General features: G+C 49.5%; 1 protein-coding gene across 1 annotated transcript in view; it reads right to left on the bottom strand.

Moving 5' to 3' along the window:
* Window positions 1-5,627, bottom strand: part of dtnba (dystrobrevin, beta a) — a 705,977-nt gene extending 700,350 nt beyond the window's left edge. The window contains exon 1 of the mRNA XM_038800081.1: window positions 5,557-5,627. The gene's annotated coding sequence lies outside the window, so the exon portion shown is untranslated. The remainder of the gene's footprint in view (window positions 1-5,556) is intronic.
* Between the last annotated feature and the right edge of the window lie 7,004 nt (window positions 5,628-12,631).

The raw sequence follows: 12,631 nt of genomic DNA, 5'->3' as shown, positions 1-12,631 counted from the left end.
CAATTCGGAATGGGCAACAAATGCTGGCATTGTCAGCCACCCACTCATGCCTGAAATATGTTTTTGTCAGGCTCCTCCTCTCCCTTAGGGTCAAGAGATGCAAATTGATTTAATTATTCAATTCCAGGTCAAGCTCAACTACAAAGGACCCTAATGAGTCCTGTTCGCTTACCTGTAAAAACTGCTTATTATTCCAGAATCAACCTAAAATGCAGAGATAACATTAGGCTTCTCTTCTCGATGACAAATCATCTTGTACCCTTCATCCACCTTCAACTTCCAAAAGTTACAAAGAGTGTGTGGTCTTCTTTTCACCAAGGTTAAGAACATAAATTATGCTGATGCACCTGCCACATCCCTCCCTCCCCAACTCTGCCAAGCCAAACTTCCTCTTAACTACCATTCCGCCTTAATCCTGAACTTGCATCTTTCTTCCATTTCTTATGTCTCCCCTCGTGCCTTCTCTAAACTTGGGCCATGGACACAGATTCGATTCCCGGTTTGGGTCACAGTCTGTGCGGAGTCTGCACATTCTCCCCGTGTCTGCATGGTTTCCTCGGGGTGCGCAAGCTTCCTCCCACCAATCCTGAAAGACATGCTTAAGTGAATTGGACATTCTGAATTCTCTCACAGTGTACCCAAACAGGCGCTGTATTAGCACTGTTGCTTCACAGAGCCAGGGTCTCTGGTTTGATTCCCGGCTTGGGTCACTGTGTGGAGTCTGCATGGCTTTCCTCCGGTGCTTCAGTTTCCTCCCATAATTTCCGAAAGACGTGCTGTTCAATGAATTGGACATTCTGAATTCTCCCTCTGTGTACCTGAACAGATGCCAGAATGTGGCGACTAGGGGCTTTTCACAGTAACTTCATTGCAGTGTTAATGGAAGCCTACTTGTGACATGACTAAAGATTATTATAACAATTAGTGTAGCGACTTGGGGATTTTCACAGTAACGTCATTGCAGTGTTAATGCAAGCCTACTTGTGACACTAATAAAGATTAGTATTATTATCGTCTTGCCTGGGATACACTATTCCCACAAAACTGCTAACCATTCAACTTCCCCTCCTGGCTCCATGTTACCCAATGTTGTGATGGATTCTCTTTTCTCACAAGTAAACATTGCCTCTTCAGCCTTTGGCATGGTTAACTACAACATCCTCCTTCAATGTCTCTTCTCTATTGTCCAGCTGGGTGGAACTGCCCTCATCTGGTTCCACTCCTTTTCAGCCAGTCTTAGAGAATCACCTGCAATGGCTTTTCTTCCTGCACCTGTACTATTCCCCAGTCAATTTATTCTTGGCCCCAATTTTGTATTTACATGCTTCAACTCGCCGACACATTCAGAAAACACATCATGTATGCTCTCACTGGCCATTGTCTCTAGATTGACCATACTGCTCCAAAGCTTGCCCTCCTATTTGACCATGAAACAAGTTTCTGACCCCATATACTCTCCATCACCAGGAATGACTATTTCCACCCTTCTCTCCATCAGCTTAACTGCTGGTGAAACGTTCAAACTATGTTACTTCTGAATGCTACTGTTCCAATGTTCTCCTTGCCGGCCTCCCATCTTCCACTTTCTGTAAACTTGAGCTCATGCAAAACCCTGCCCCTATCTTACACCATGTCCCATTCGCACATCACTCCTCTGCTTGCTGGCTCCCACTCTGGCAATGCCATGAATTCAAACTTCTCATCTTTGTGTTCAAATCTTTTTGTAACCTTCCCCCCCCCACCAAATTTCTCTAACATTTGAACATTATTCAGCCTTACAAACCTTCTTGAACTGTGTGTACCTCAAGTCCTGTTTTTTTGCACATCTGATTCTCTTCACTCCACCGTTGGTGGCCATCAGCTGCCCGGTGATAAGTTTTTACTCTCAACCTACCGTTCTCTCCACCGAAAAGACCTTCTTGAAAACGGACCAGTTTGTCCAACTTTCGGTTATCTACCCTATTATCTCCTTATACAGCTTGCTGTCAAATTCTTTTCTAAAAGCATTCCTGTGAAGTTCCTTGTGATATTTTAGTTAAAAGTGTGACATAAACGCAAGTTGTTGTTGGTATTAGCATTAACAGATCAATCACAAACACCAGCTCATACTCCTAAACATGTTGATGAGAGCAAAGCACATCAATACATTCATTTCAGAATATTTACAACAATATTCATCTGGTCCTTAACCAGCATTCCCAGAGGGTTGGTCTGTCAAGCACCTTCCTAACTTTCAATCAGAAGAAGGCATTGGAGAGAGTGGATAACAAAGACTTTATTTGGGACTTTTGGGTTCAGGATGCATTTTCACCTGGATCTGACTTCTGTATACTGCCGCAGAGTGTCTGATTAAAGCTAACAGCGCCCCTTCGTTTTTGGAGAGGAGTGTGTCAAGGCTGCTACATGTCCAGACAGTTATATTCTATTTGCGCGGAGCCTTTTCTATGTCTCTTGGAGAAGAGGTCATCAGGATTGGCTCTGCATGAGCCAGCTGAAGGATGTGCAAGTGCCAAAACACTACTGCAGCATTTTCCACCAGGATCAACTAGGACAAATGTTCTAGACTCCTAGGTACCAGTGGTAGATGGACTCCCTACCAGAGGAGTTCAGGCCCCTTGCCTGGAGTACCATCTGCCTGTGAGTTCAACTTAGTCCCACTGAGGAATCCTGGCCAGCTAACTGGCAAGAGATCAATACTACCCTTACAAACATAGGAAATGTTCAATGACTTCTAAAGTCTCCCCATCAATAGCAAGAAATGTAGGTGCTTGTCCGGGGGTGGGACGGTAGAGGACTTTGGTCTTGCAGAGATCAATGGTGATCAAAGGATAGAGTTATACCCAACAGAAAAAAAGTAAATAGCTCAAGGGTGGAGTTATACCCAACAGAAAAAAAGTAGATAGCTGTGGGACAACACTCACAGTCCCAATATACAATTGTATATGTATATTTGTTCAAGAAAGCTTCTTTGGCCCAACTATATTTATATGTAGCTGCCTCAATGATTTTAGCTCTGTAGGGCAGCGCGGTAGCACAGTGGCTAGCACTACAGCCTCACGGCACCGAGGTCCCAGGTTCGGATCCTGGCCCTGGGTCACTGTCCATGTGGAGTTTGCACATTCTCCCCGTGTTTGCGTGGGTTTCGCCCCCACAACCCAAAGATGTGCAGGGTAGGTGGATTGGCCACATTCAATTGCCCCTTAATTGGAAAAAAATGAACTGGGTACTCTAAATTTAAAAAAAAAAATGATTTTACCTCTGTGAAAAGGTCAGGAGTGGCAACTGGGGATGGGCAATAAGTGTCATTTTGCCAACATTTGCCACATCCTAAGAACCAAAAAAAAATGTCTTGCATCTTTATCAAGCTCCATTATTGCTGATGCAATTTGATTGGTTTCTCAATGAATTATAATCCAATAATAAGGTTGAAAAGAATCAGCTAACAAGCATAAACCACTCAATCACTACTTTTATGACTTAATCTATACCCATCAACTGCTTTGTAAATACATCTAGCATCCACTATATAAACCAAGGCTTTCAACAATGCCTGAATTACATGTTCTTTCACAAGCGTGAATGGCTCATCGTTCACAAGCAGGAGTTTAACTGCAGGTCTTCTGTAAAAAGTAAACAAATCCCTGAAATTCAACATCAGTGGCAACAGTTTATTCTAGGAGTTACTACGATCTTTCTATTAAACAGGAAATTTTAGAAAGTGATTCATGAACACATACACACAAAAACAGTCAAGGTTCAATCCAAGTTCAGTATGTGGACATTCAACAGTCAGCTACAAATGGAGTAAATGTAATCCACTTTGTAACAGTAAAGACAGAAATGGGATCATATCATGTGAATGTGCATCACTTTCCTTGCCTGAAGCATATGCACTCATGCACATCTCTGAAATCAAATACCACAGGCACAGAACAAAGATGCCAATACACAGTTCACACCACCAGAATACTGTTACAGCTAACAAACCTAACCCAGAGGGAGTTCATGCAATGGAATACCAACAAGACTGACATCACAGACATGCCCAATTTAAAAGTGGAGTCTAGATATCAACTCCTTTACAAGCACAGGAAGGAAGGAATATGGTTGATCATCTCAAACACATTGTTTGTATAACAAAGTTGATGCTTCTCAATTTTCACTTTTTGAAAATTTCTTCTGTCACTGCTGCTGTACATATGCAAAGGTATAGTCCTAAACACAGTATAAAGATTTCAAAACAGGGCTAAAATGCATTTCCCCTGAAATAGTCAATACTCTCACTCCGCACTCAAATATTTACACTGAATGTGGATCCCAGGACTAAGTATTAGTATGTAGAGTAGTTAATACAGTTCTACTGTAGCCAGAAGAGTAAACCATGTTTAACTAACATTTTCATCTAATTCATTACTTTGAATAGATACAGTTGTGTATTATTTCTGGCTGCATTCTCTTGTCAACCAATGAGCTCAATGAGGACATCTATTCGCATCTTACAGAAAACGAATAAAGCACGAGCATCGCATTCCACAGCTCCCGTTGAACAACTCAGATGTTTAGGCACCCAAATCCCAGCATATAGCCGGAATGAGCTTGGAAAAAGTACTCCACAATACCACTTCAAACACAATACTCCAGGCCGAGCACAAGAGAACATTGATTGGCCCTGTGATGCGAACTGAAATCAACATAGACATATTAATTTTCCAGTTATTTTGTATCAATATCAATTCCCCCCCCCCCCCCCCCATTACAAATTACCGAACAGTATTCGATCTACTTTGCCCAACTGTAAAATGCTAAGCGTTCACCTCAGTTCATTAGACGAAAACCAGGATGGGCCACTTTTGTGAAGTGTGGGTTTAGAGATTTTTAGGGGAGGAGGAAAACATCAAAAAGAGCACAAGGTAGCGGCTGTTACTTTGCAACGAAAGAGAGAGAGATAGAACAGCCCGCATCGAACCCGCAGCAACTTGTACAGAAAGTGAGCAGGCAGAGTGAAGCAGCGCGGCTGCTTTGAATGGTCACTGCCCTTGTTCCATCAAACAGGGAGTTTGGGCAGTGCCAGACCCCCAATCCCCCTCACTGCAGAACTCGGAGCCCCATTGTCACTGCCGCCGACTTCACGCTGTACCTGAGCTGAGAGGTGGGCTTTAATCTTCCTGCTGAATTCCCGGGTAGTTCCCAGAGGCTGGCAGCGGGAAGGAGGGAATATGTTTGAAGCCTGTCTCCCTTGGCTAGGCTGAGCTTGGGGAAGAGAGCTGCTCCGCGGCCATGTTTGAAATATTGTCGCCCGATCCCTCCCGGGTACACGGCGACTTGGGGGGGGGGGGGGGGGAGATTTCTACCGGGCTCCTCACCTGGCCCCCCGCCCCCGGAACCGCCCTGCCGGCTTCAGCCTGACGGCAAGACGGTAAATCACCATCTCCGGGAGGGAGAGGTCACCGGCACTTCACTGCGAGACCCTCAGTCACCTTCCTACAGATCAGTCTCCTCACCACGCATTTCTCAGCTCTTGCCTCCCCCATTTTCAGCCTTAATTATTGTACTTACTTTCTCCCATTCACTCTCCAGCATGCCCCTTATTCTAGCTCCCATTTATTCGGGAGGGTTCCCTCTCCCCTTCGAATTCACCTCATCTCCTCTTTGTCTCGCCCTCCTTTCAATCTCCCCGCTGATACATTCAGCTCATGTCCCAAATTCATGTTGTTAGAGATCATATTTACTGCATTTGCTTATTTTTCACTTTACCTGAGATTTCCACCCAATTTACTCTTTGCACAAATTAACTATTTATTGATTTATTTTGGTTAGTTACTTTCTCAATTATTAACACTCTCGCCTTTGAATCACTAGGTTCCAAGAGCAAGTCCCACTGCAGGCTTGAGCACAAAAGTTCAGACTGCGGTACAGTACTGTGGGAGGTGCCATCTTTCCGATGAGGTTAGGCTGAGGCTCTCTCTGCCTGCTTGATGTGACCATCAATTCACTAGAGACACGATTGGAAGTAAGCTGTGGTTTTAATAGTCTTACAACTGAACCTGCCTGCGACCAGAGGAACTGAGGGCAGGCTCACGGCTGCAGCATGTTATACTTCCGGTAGTGGGAGGGGCCATGGGCGGAACCAAGGGTGGATCCCTGTACAAGCTCCTCATCTCCCCCTATGAGCAGAACCGCACAACGGCTCACATACAGAGCCCACAAGGACATAATACAATGCAATGCAATACAGTGTGAATTACAATACAGTATGAATTCACCACATTCACCCCCTGTAAAAAAAAAATCAAGTCCGGCGGGGGTGACGGGTCTACAAGTTGAACCGGTCTGGTGGCCGAGTCATCCTTTGGGATCGGCGGAGCACCGGGGTTGCAGCCTCTTCGGGTGGCTGGGTGGTCACGATCGTTGTGGGTATGAGGGTGTACTCCAGGGGTGTTTCGGCCCGAGCTTCTTCCTGACCGGGGCGACGGGGGGCGCAGGAAACCTATAGGCGTGGGGGCGCCGAGCGTGGGCAGGGAACCTATAGGCGCAGGGTGTGGGGGGTTGGGTGGGGTGTAGTGTGAGGGGTACCTCGGTGGTGGTGGTGGATCCTGCAGGCGCTAGGTCCCGGAGGGAAACGGTGTCCTGGCAGGCGTCAGGGAATTCAATAAAGGCGTATTGAGGGTTCGAATGAAGCAGTAGCACTCTCCCTACTAGCGGGTCTGTTTTGTGTGCCCGGACGTGCTTCCAGAGGAGAACCGGGCCCACTGTCCTCAACCAGGATGGGAGCGAAGCCCCCGTGGTAGTGCCCCTAGAGAAAGCAAATAGTCGTTCGTGAGGGGTCTGGTTGGTGGCGGTGCATAAGAGGGACCGAATTGCATGGAGCGCGTCGGGGAGGACCTCCTGCCAATGGGAGGTCGGGAGATTCCTGGACCGGAGGGTCAGTAGGACGGTCTTCCAGACCGTCACGTTCTCCATCTCCACCTGCCCGTTCCCCCTGGGGTTGTAGCTGGTAGTCCTGCTCGAGGCCATGCCCTTGTCGAGCAGGTACTGACGCAGCTCGTTGCTCATGAAGGACGAACCCCTGTCGCTGTGAACGTAGCTGGGGAAGCTGAACAGGGTGAAGACACTGTGCAGGGCTCTGATGATTGTGTGAGAGGTCATATCGGGGCACGGGATGGCAAAGGGGAAGCGGGAGAATTCGTCGATGACGTTAAGAAAGTACACGTTTCGATTGGTCGAGGAGAGTGGCCCTTTGAAATCGATGCTCAGGCATTCAAAGGACCGGGATGCCTTTACCAGGTGGGCCTTGTCTGGTCTATAGAAGTGCGGTTTGCACTCCGTGCAGATCGGGCAATCCCTGGTGATGGCTTTTACCTCCTCGGTGGAGAAAGGCAGATTTTGTGCTTTGACGTAGTGGGCGAGCCAGCTGACCCCCGGGTGGCAGAGGTCATTGTGGATAGCCTTCAGGCGGTCGTCTTGCGCGCTGGCGCACGTGCCGCGTGACAGGGCATCTGGGGGCTCGTTGAGCTTCCCCGGTCGATATATGATATCGTAATTATAGGTGGAGAGTTCGATCCTCCACCGCAAGATTTTATCATTTTTAATTTTGCCCCTTTGCGAATTGTCGAACATGAAGGCAACCGATCTTTGGTCGGTGATGAGGGTGAACCTCCTACCTACGAGGTAGTGCCTCCAGTGCCGTACGGCTTCCACAATGGCTTGAGCTTCCTTTTCGACTGAGGAGTGTCGAAGTTCCGAAGTGGAGAGGGTTCGGGAGAAGAAGGCGACTGGTCTCCCTGCCTGATTCAGAGTGGCGGCGAGAGCGACCTCTGAGGCGTTGCTCTCTACCTGAAAGGGGATGGATTCATCCACCGTCCGCATGGCGGCTTTGGCGATGTCCTCCTTGATGCAGTTGGAGGCCTGGCGGGCCTCAGCTGACAGAGGAAAGAGTGTGGTCTTAAATAGTCGGCGGACTTTGTCCGCATACTGGGGGACCCACTGGGCGTAATAAGAGAAGAATCCCAGGCACCTCTTGAGGGCCCTGGGACAATGAGGGAGAGGGAGTTGTAAGAGGGGTCCGGGTCCGGGCCCAGGACTCCGTTTTCCACAACATAGCCGAGGATGGCTAGTCTGGTAGTATGGAAAACGCATTTCTCCGTATTGTAAGTGAGATTCAGTTTCTGGGCAGCTTGGAGAAATCGGTGGAGGTTGGCGTCGTGGTCCTGCTGATCATGGCCGCAGATGGTTACATTGTACAAGTGTGGAAACATGGCCCGCAGCCCGTACTGGTCCACCATTCGGTCCATTGTTCGTTGGAACACCGAGACCCCATTCGTGACGCCAAAGGGGACCCGGAGGAAGTGGAAGAGGCAGCCATCTGCCTCGAATGCCGTGTAGTGGTGGTCCTCCGGGCGGATTGGGAGCTGGTGATAAGCAGACTTCAGATCCACCATGGAGAATATGCGGTACTGGGCGATCTGATTGACCATGTCTGCAATTCTGGGAAGGGGGTACGCATCGAGGTGAGTGAACCGGTTAATGGTTTGGCTGTAATCAACCACCATCCGGAACTTTTCCCCGGTCTTGACAACCACCACCTGAGCTCTCCAGGGACTGTTACTGGCCTCTATGACTCCCTCACGTAGGAGCCGCTGGGCTTCGGCTCTAATATATACCCTGTCCTGCAGGCTGTACCGCCTGCTGCAAGTGGCTACAGGTTTGCAGTTAGCAGTGAGATTAGCGAAGAGTGGAGGGGGGTTGATTTTCAGAGTCGCTAGGCTGCAGATAGTGAGTGGAGGTAGGGGTCCGCCGAAGCTGAGTGTGAGGCTCTTGAAGTTACATTGAAAGTCGAGCCCGAGTAAGAGTGGGACGCAGAGGTCAGGGAATACGTACAGCTGGAAATTAGAGTAGCTGGCACCCTCAATCATTAGGGTCGTGACGGTGCGCCCTTGTATGTGGACCGAGTGCGAGCCCGAGGCGAGGGAGATAGTTTGCCGTGCGGGGAAGATAGGGAGCGAACAGTGTCTTACCAGGTCAGGATGTACGAAGCTCTCGGTGCTCCCGGAGTCGAAGAGGCACGGTGTCCTGTACCCATTGATTTTAACGGACATCATCGAGCTTCAGACGCGACTGGTCCAGCGTGACCACGTTGAGTTGCGGGTAGTCAGTGGCTCGATCAGCAGTGCTGGAGTGGCCCCATGATGACTGTCCGCTGAGGTCGTATTCGTCGAGTTGTGGTTCGGTTGATGGCCAAGATAGCGACCCCCGTTGAATGCACGTAGCGGGTGATGAAGAAGATGGGGTCCAAGATGGGCACCCCCGTGGATCGCACGTGGCGGGCGGCAAGGAAGATGGCGTCCAAGATGGCGGCGCCCATGACTCGCACATGGTCGGCCGCGTGGGGGAGGATTGCCAAGATGGTGGCCCCCACGAGTCGCACGTGTCGGGCGGAGGCGGCAGACACGCCGCAGCATTATGGGGTCTGCGAGTTTGGGAGGCGAGTGCTCTGGACTGCGGGGGAGTTAGAAAGTTTCGATTTTGCCGGACAGACGTGGGCATAGTGTCCTTTGCGACCGCAGCTGCTGCAGGTCGCATTGCGGGCCGGGCAGTGCTGCCGTGGGTGTTGGGGCTGACCACAAAAATGGCACGCTGGTGCTCCATAGTGGGTGGTTGGCCGCGCGGCGCTGGCCCGGGGCAGTCGCTGATCGGGGGCCCAAGATGGGGTCGCTTGGTCAGCGGGGAATGAGTTCAGACTGCGGAACGCGACCTCCATAGTCGTGGCTAACTGTACAGTGTCCTCCAAGTTCTGGGCCCCTTTTTCAAGTAGTCGCTGGCGCACATAGTTAGACCTAAGCCCTGCACCGTATACATCACGGACAGCGAGTTCCATGTGTTGGGAGGCTGTTACAGCCTGAAAATTGCAGTCCCGAGCAAGGGCTTTTAAGTCGCGCAGGAAGTCTTCCAGCGACTCTGCTGGGCGCTGGCGGCGAGTCGTGAAAATGTGCCGCGTGTAGACCTCGTTAATCGGCCGACGTACAATCGGTCGAGCATAGCCAGTGCCTCCGTATATGAGGTGGTACAATTGAGTTGCTTAGAGATACGATGGCTCACCCATGCGTGCAGTAGGCTGAGTTTCTGCTCCTCTGTAGTCTCGGATGTGCTTGATTCAGCCAGGTAGGCCTTGCTACATCAAAGCCAGTGTAGGAAGATTTCCTTCACCTCTGCAGCCTGCGGGTCGAGTTCTGGTCGGTCAGGTTTGAAGGCTGGTTCCATAGTAGTTTTCTTCAAGTTTTCTAAGACTATTAAATTGACGTGACCATCAATTCACTAGAGACACGATTGGAAGTAAACTGTGGTTTTAATAGTCTTACAACTGAGCCTGCCTGCGACCAGAGGAACTGAGGGTAGGCTCACAGCTGCAGCATGTTATACTTCCGTTAGTGGGAGGGGCCAAGGGTGGAGCCCTGTACAAGCTCCTCATCTCCCCCTATGGGAAGAGCCGCGCAACGGCTCACATACAGAGCCCACAAGGACATAATACAATGCAATGCAATACAGTGTGAATTACAATACAGTATGAATTCACCACACTGCTCTGGTGGATGAAACCATGAGACTATTTCCAACAAGACTGGGGGCGTTACCCGCAGTGGCCAGTAGTTTACCCTCAATCAACATCACAAAAAACATGGGATGGGATTCTGCGGCTAAGTGCTCTGTGGCTAAGTGTTGACGCCTTTGGCAACGCCGTTGCGTTTCTCGACGCCGTCAACACTGCCTCAGGATCAGCAATTCTGGCCCCTATAGGGAGCCAGGACGCCACTGGAGCGGTTCATGCCGCTCCAGCTGCTGATCCCGGCGTCAACTGGGCGCCGAGGGATCTGCGCATGCGCAGTGGCACCGGCGCCAACACCCACATTTGCAGTGGCACCAGCGCCAACTCACACATTCACAGTGGTTTCCTTCAACGCGCCAGCCCCAACGCAACATGGCACCAGGGGCCGGCGTGGAGGAAAGGAGGCCCCCAGAGAGGTATGCCTGCTGATTATTGGGCCCCAATCGCGGGCCAAGCCACATCGGAGGCCTCCCCGGGGGTCGGACCCCCCCCCCCTCCCCCATAGGCCACCCCCTGACACTTGCACGGCAAGTTCCCGCTGGCTCAGAGCAGGTGTGGACAGCGCCGGCGTGATTTGGTGTTTTTACGACGGCCGCTCGGCCCATCCCGGGCTGAGAATCGGCAGGCTGGCCGCGTAGAGCGGCCCCCAACCAGTGCCGTGCCAACCACGCCGTGCCAATGCCGCGATTCTCCACCCTGCGGCGAATGGCGTGCCGGCGTCAGGGAGGCGTGGTGCGATTTGCGCCGGTCACGGGGATTCTCTGGCCCGGCCCCGGACTGAGAGAATTCCGCCCATGATTGTTGTCACATTTCTTGTGGGAGTTTGCTTTGTGCACATTGGTTACTGTGTTTCCTGTAGGTGATTGCACTCTTCAAAAAAAGTACTTAATTGGCTGTAAAGCACTATGAGACATCCAGTGATCGTAAAAGGTACTATATTAATGCAATTTTTTATTCTACTTTAATCATGAATGACACTTTGAAATGAAATTAAGTTTTGGCGAATAATCATTATGAGCGTTTGTATTGAAGAATTGCTCCGCACTTTATTGTGAATCTGTTGACTTTCATATTTCTGGTCAGCGAGCATTTGACTGAAAATCCTTTCTCTTAAACAGTACATTCCATCACTTGGTTTTTTTTCCTGTAAGTATAGAAAAGGAGTCAAGGGTGTCACAGTTTGTTTTGTGTGTGTAAATATATGCTAATACGGACACAGTCTGTGGTAACTGTACCCATGACTTCTTTCTCAAACCTGGCTCTGATGGATAGTGGGAACACAAATATCGGAAGTTTACATTTGGGTTCTTCTTTCTTTCCACCTCATCTGACCACATACACCCAGGTTCGATTCCCGGCTTGGGTCACTGTCTGTGTGGAGTCTGTAAATTCTCACCGTGTCTGCGTGGGTTTCCTCCGGGTGCTCCGGTTTCCTCCCATGGTCCAAAGATGTGCAGGTTAGGTGGATTGGCAATGAAAAATTGCAATTCATGTCCAAAAAGGTTGGGTGGGGTTACAGGGATGGGGTGGCGGTGTGGGGTTGGGTGGAGTGCTCTTACCAAGGGCCAGTGCAGACTCGATGGGTCAAATGGCCTCCTTTTGCACTATAAATTCTATGATTAGCATAAGATTTTATTAGAGTATACATTGTTTATGAAATGTTAACAGGATATTTACATTTACAAGAAAATCTGCCCAAAGATAACTCCTTGCAAACTGCAGGCTTTCCTCAAGTGAAAGGCACCATCACTGCTAGATTTTGATGGCACAATCAGAAATGTCACCTCCAACGTTAGTCACACATGAAAATTCTATAGAAATGCAGCGTGGAATGTTGAGCCCATGTTAGCTGTCAGCGTGAATGGTGATGCAGGCCCAAAATCTTGCGAGAGTTTGGAAACGGGATTCTTGCTGGCGAGATCTAGTTTCCCAATTTTCCACACCCCTCACCCATGACGTAACCAGGTTCCCGCCAAGGAACATTGGGAACCTCACTTTAATGAATTATAAAATTATGAGCTAGTCATCCGG

Source organism: Scyliorhinus canicula, chromosome 6 (genome assembly GCF_902713615.1).
Source record: "Scyliorhinus canicula chromosome 6, sScyCan1.1, whole genome shotgun sequence".
Classification (NCBI taxonomy): Eukaryota; Metazoa; Chordata; class Chondrichthyes; order Carcharhiniformes; family Scyliorhinidae; genus Scyliorhinus; species Scyliorhinus canicula.
This window is presented reverse-complemented; position numbering and strand designations above follow the sequence as displayed.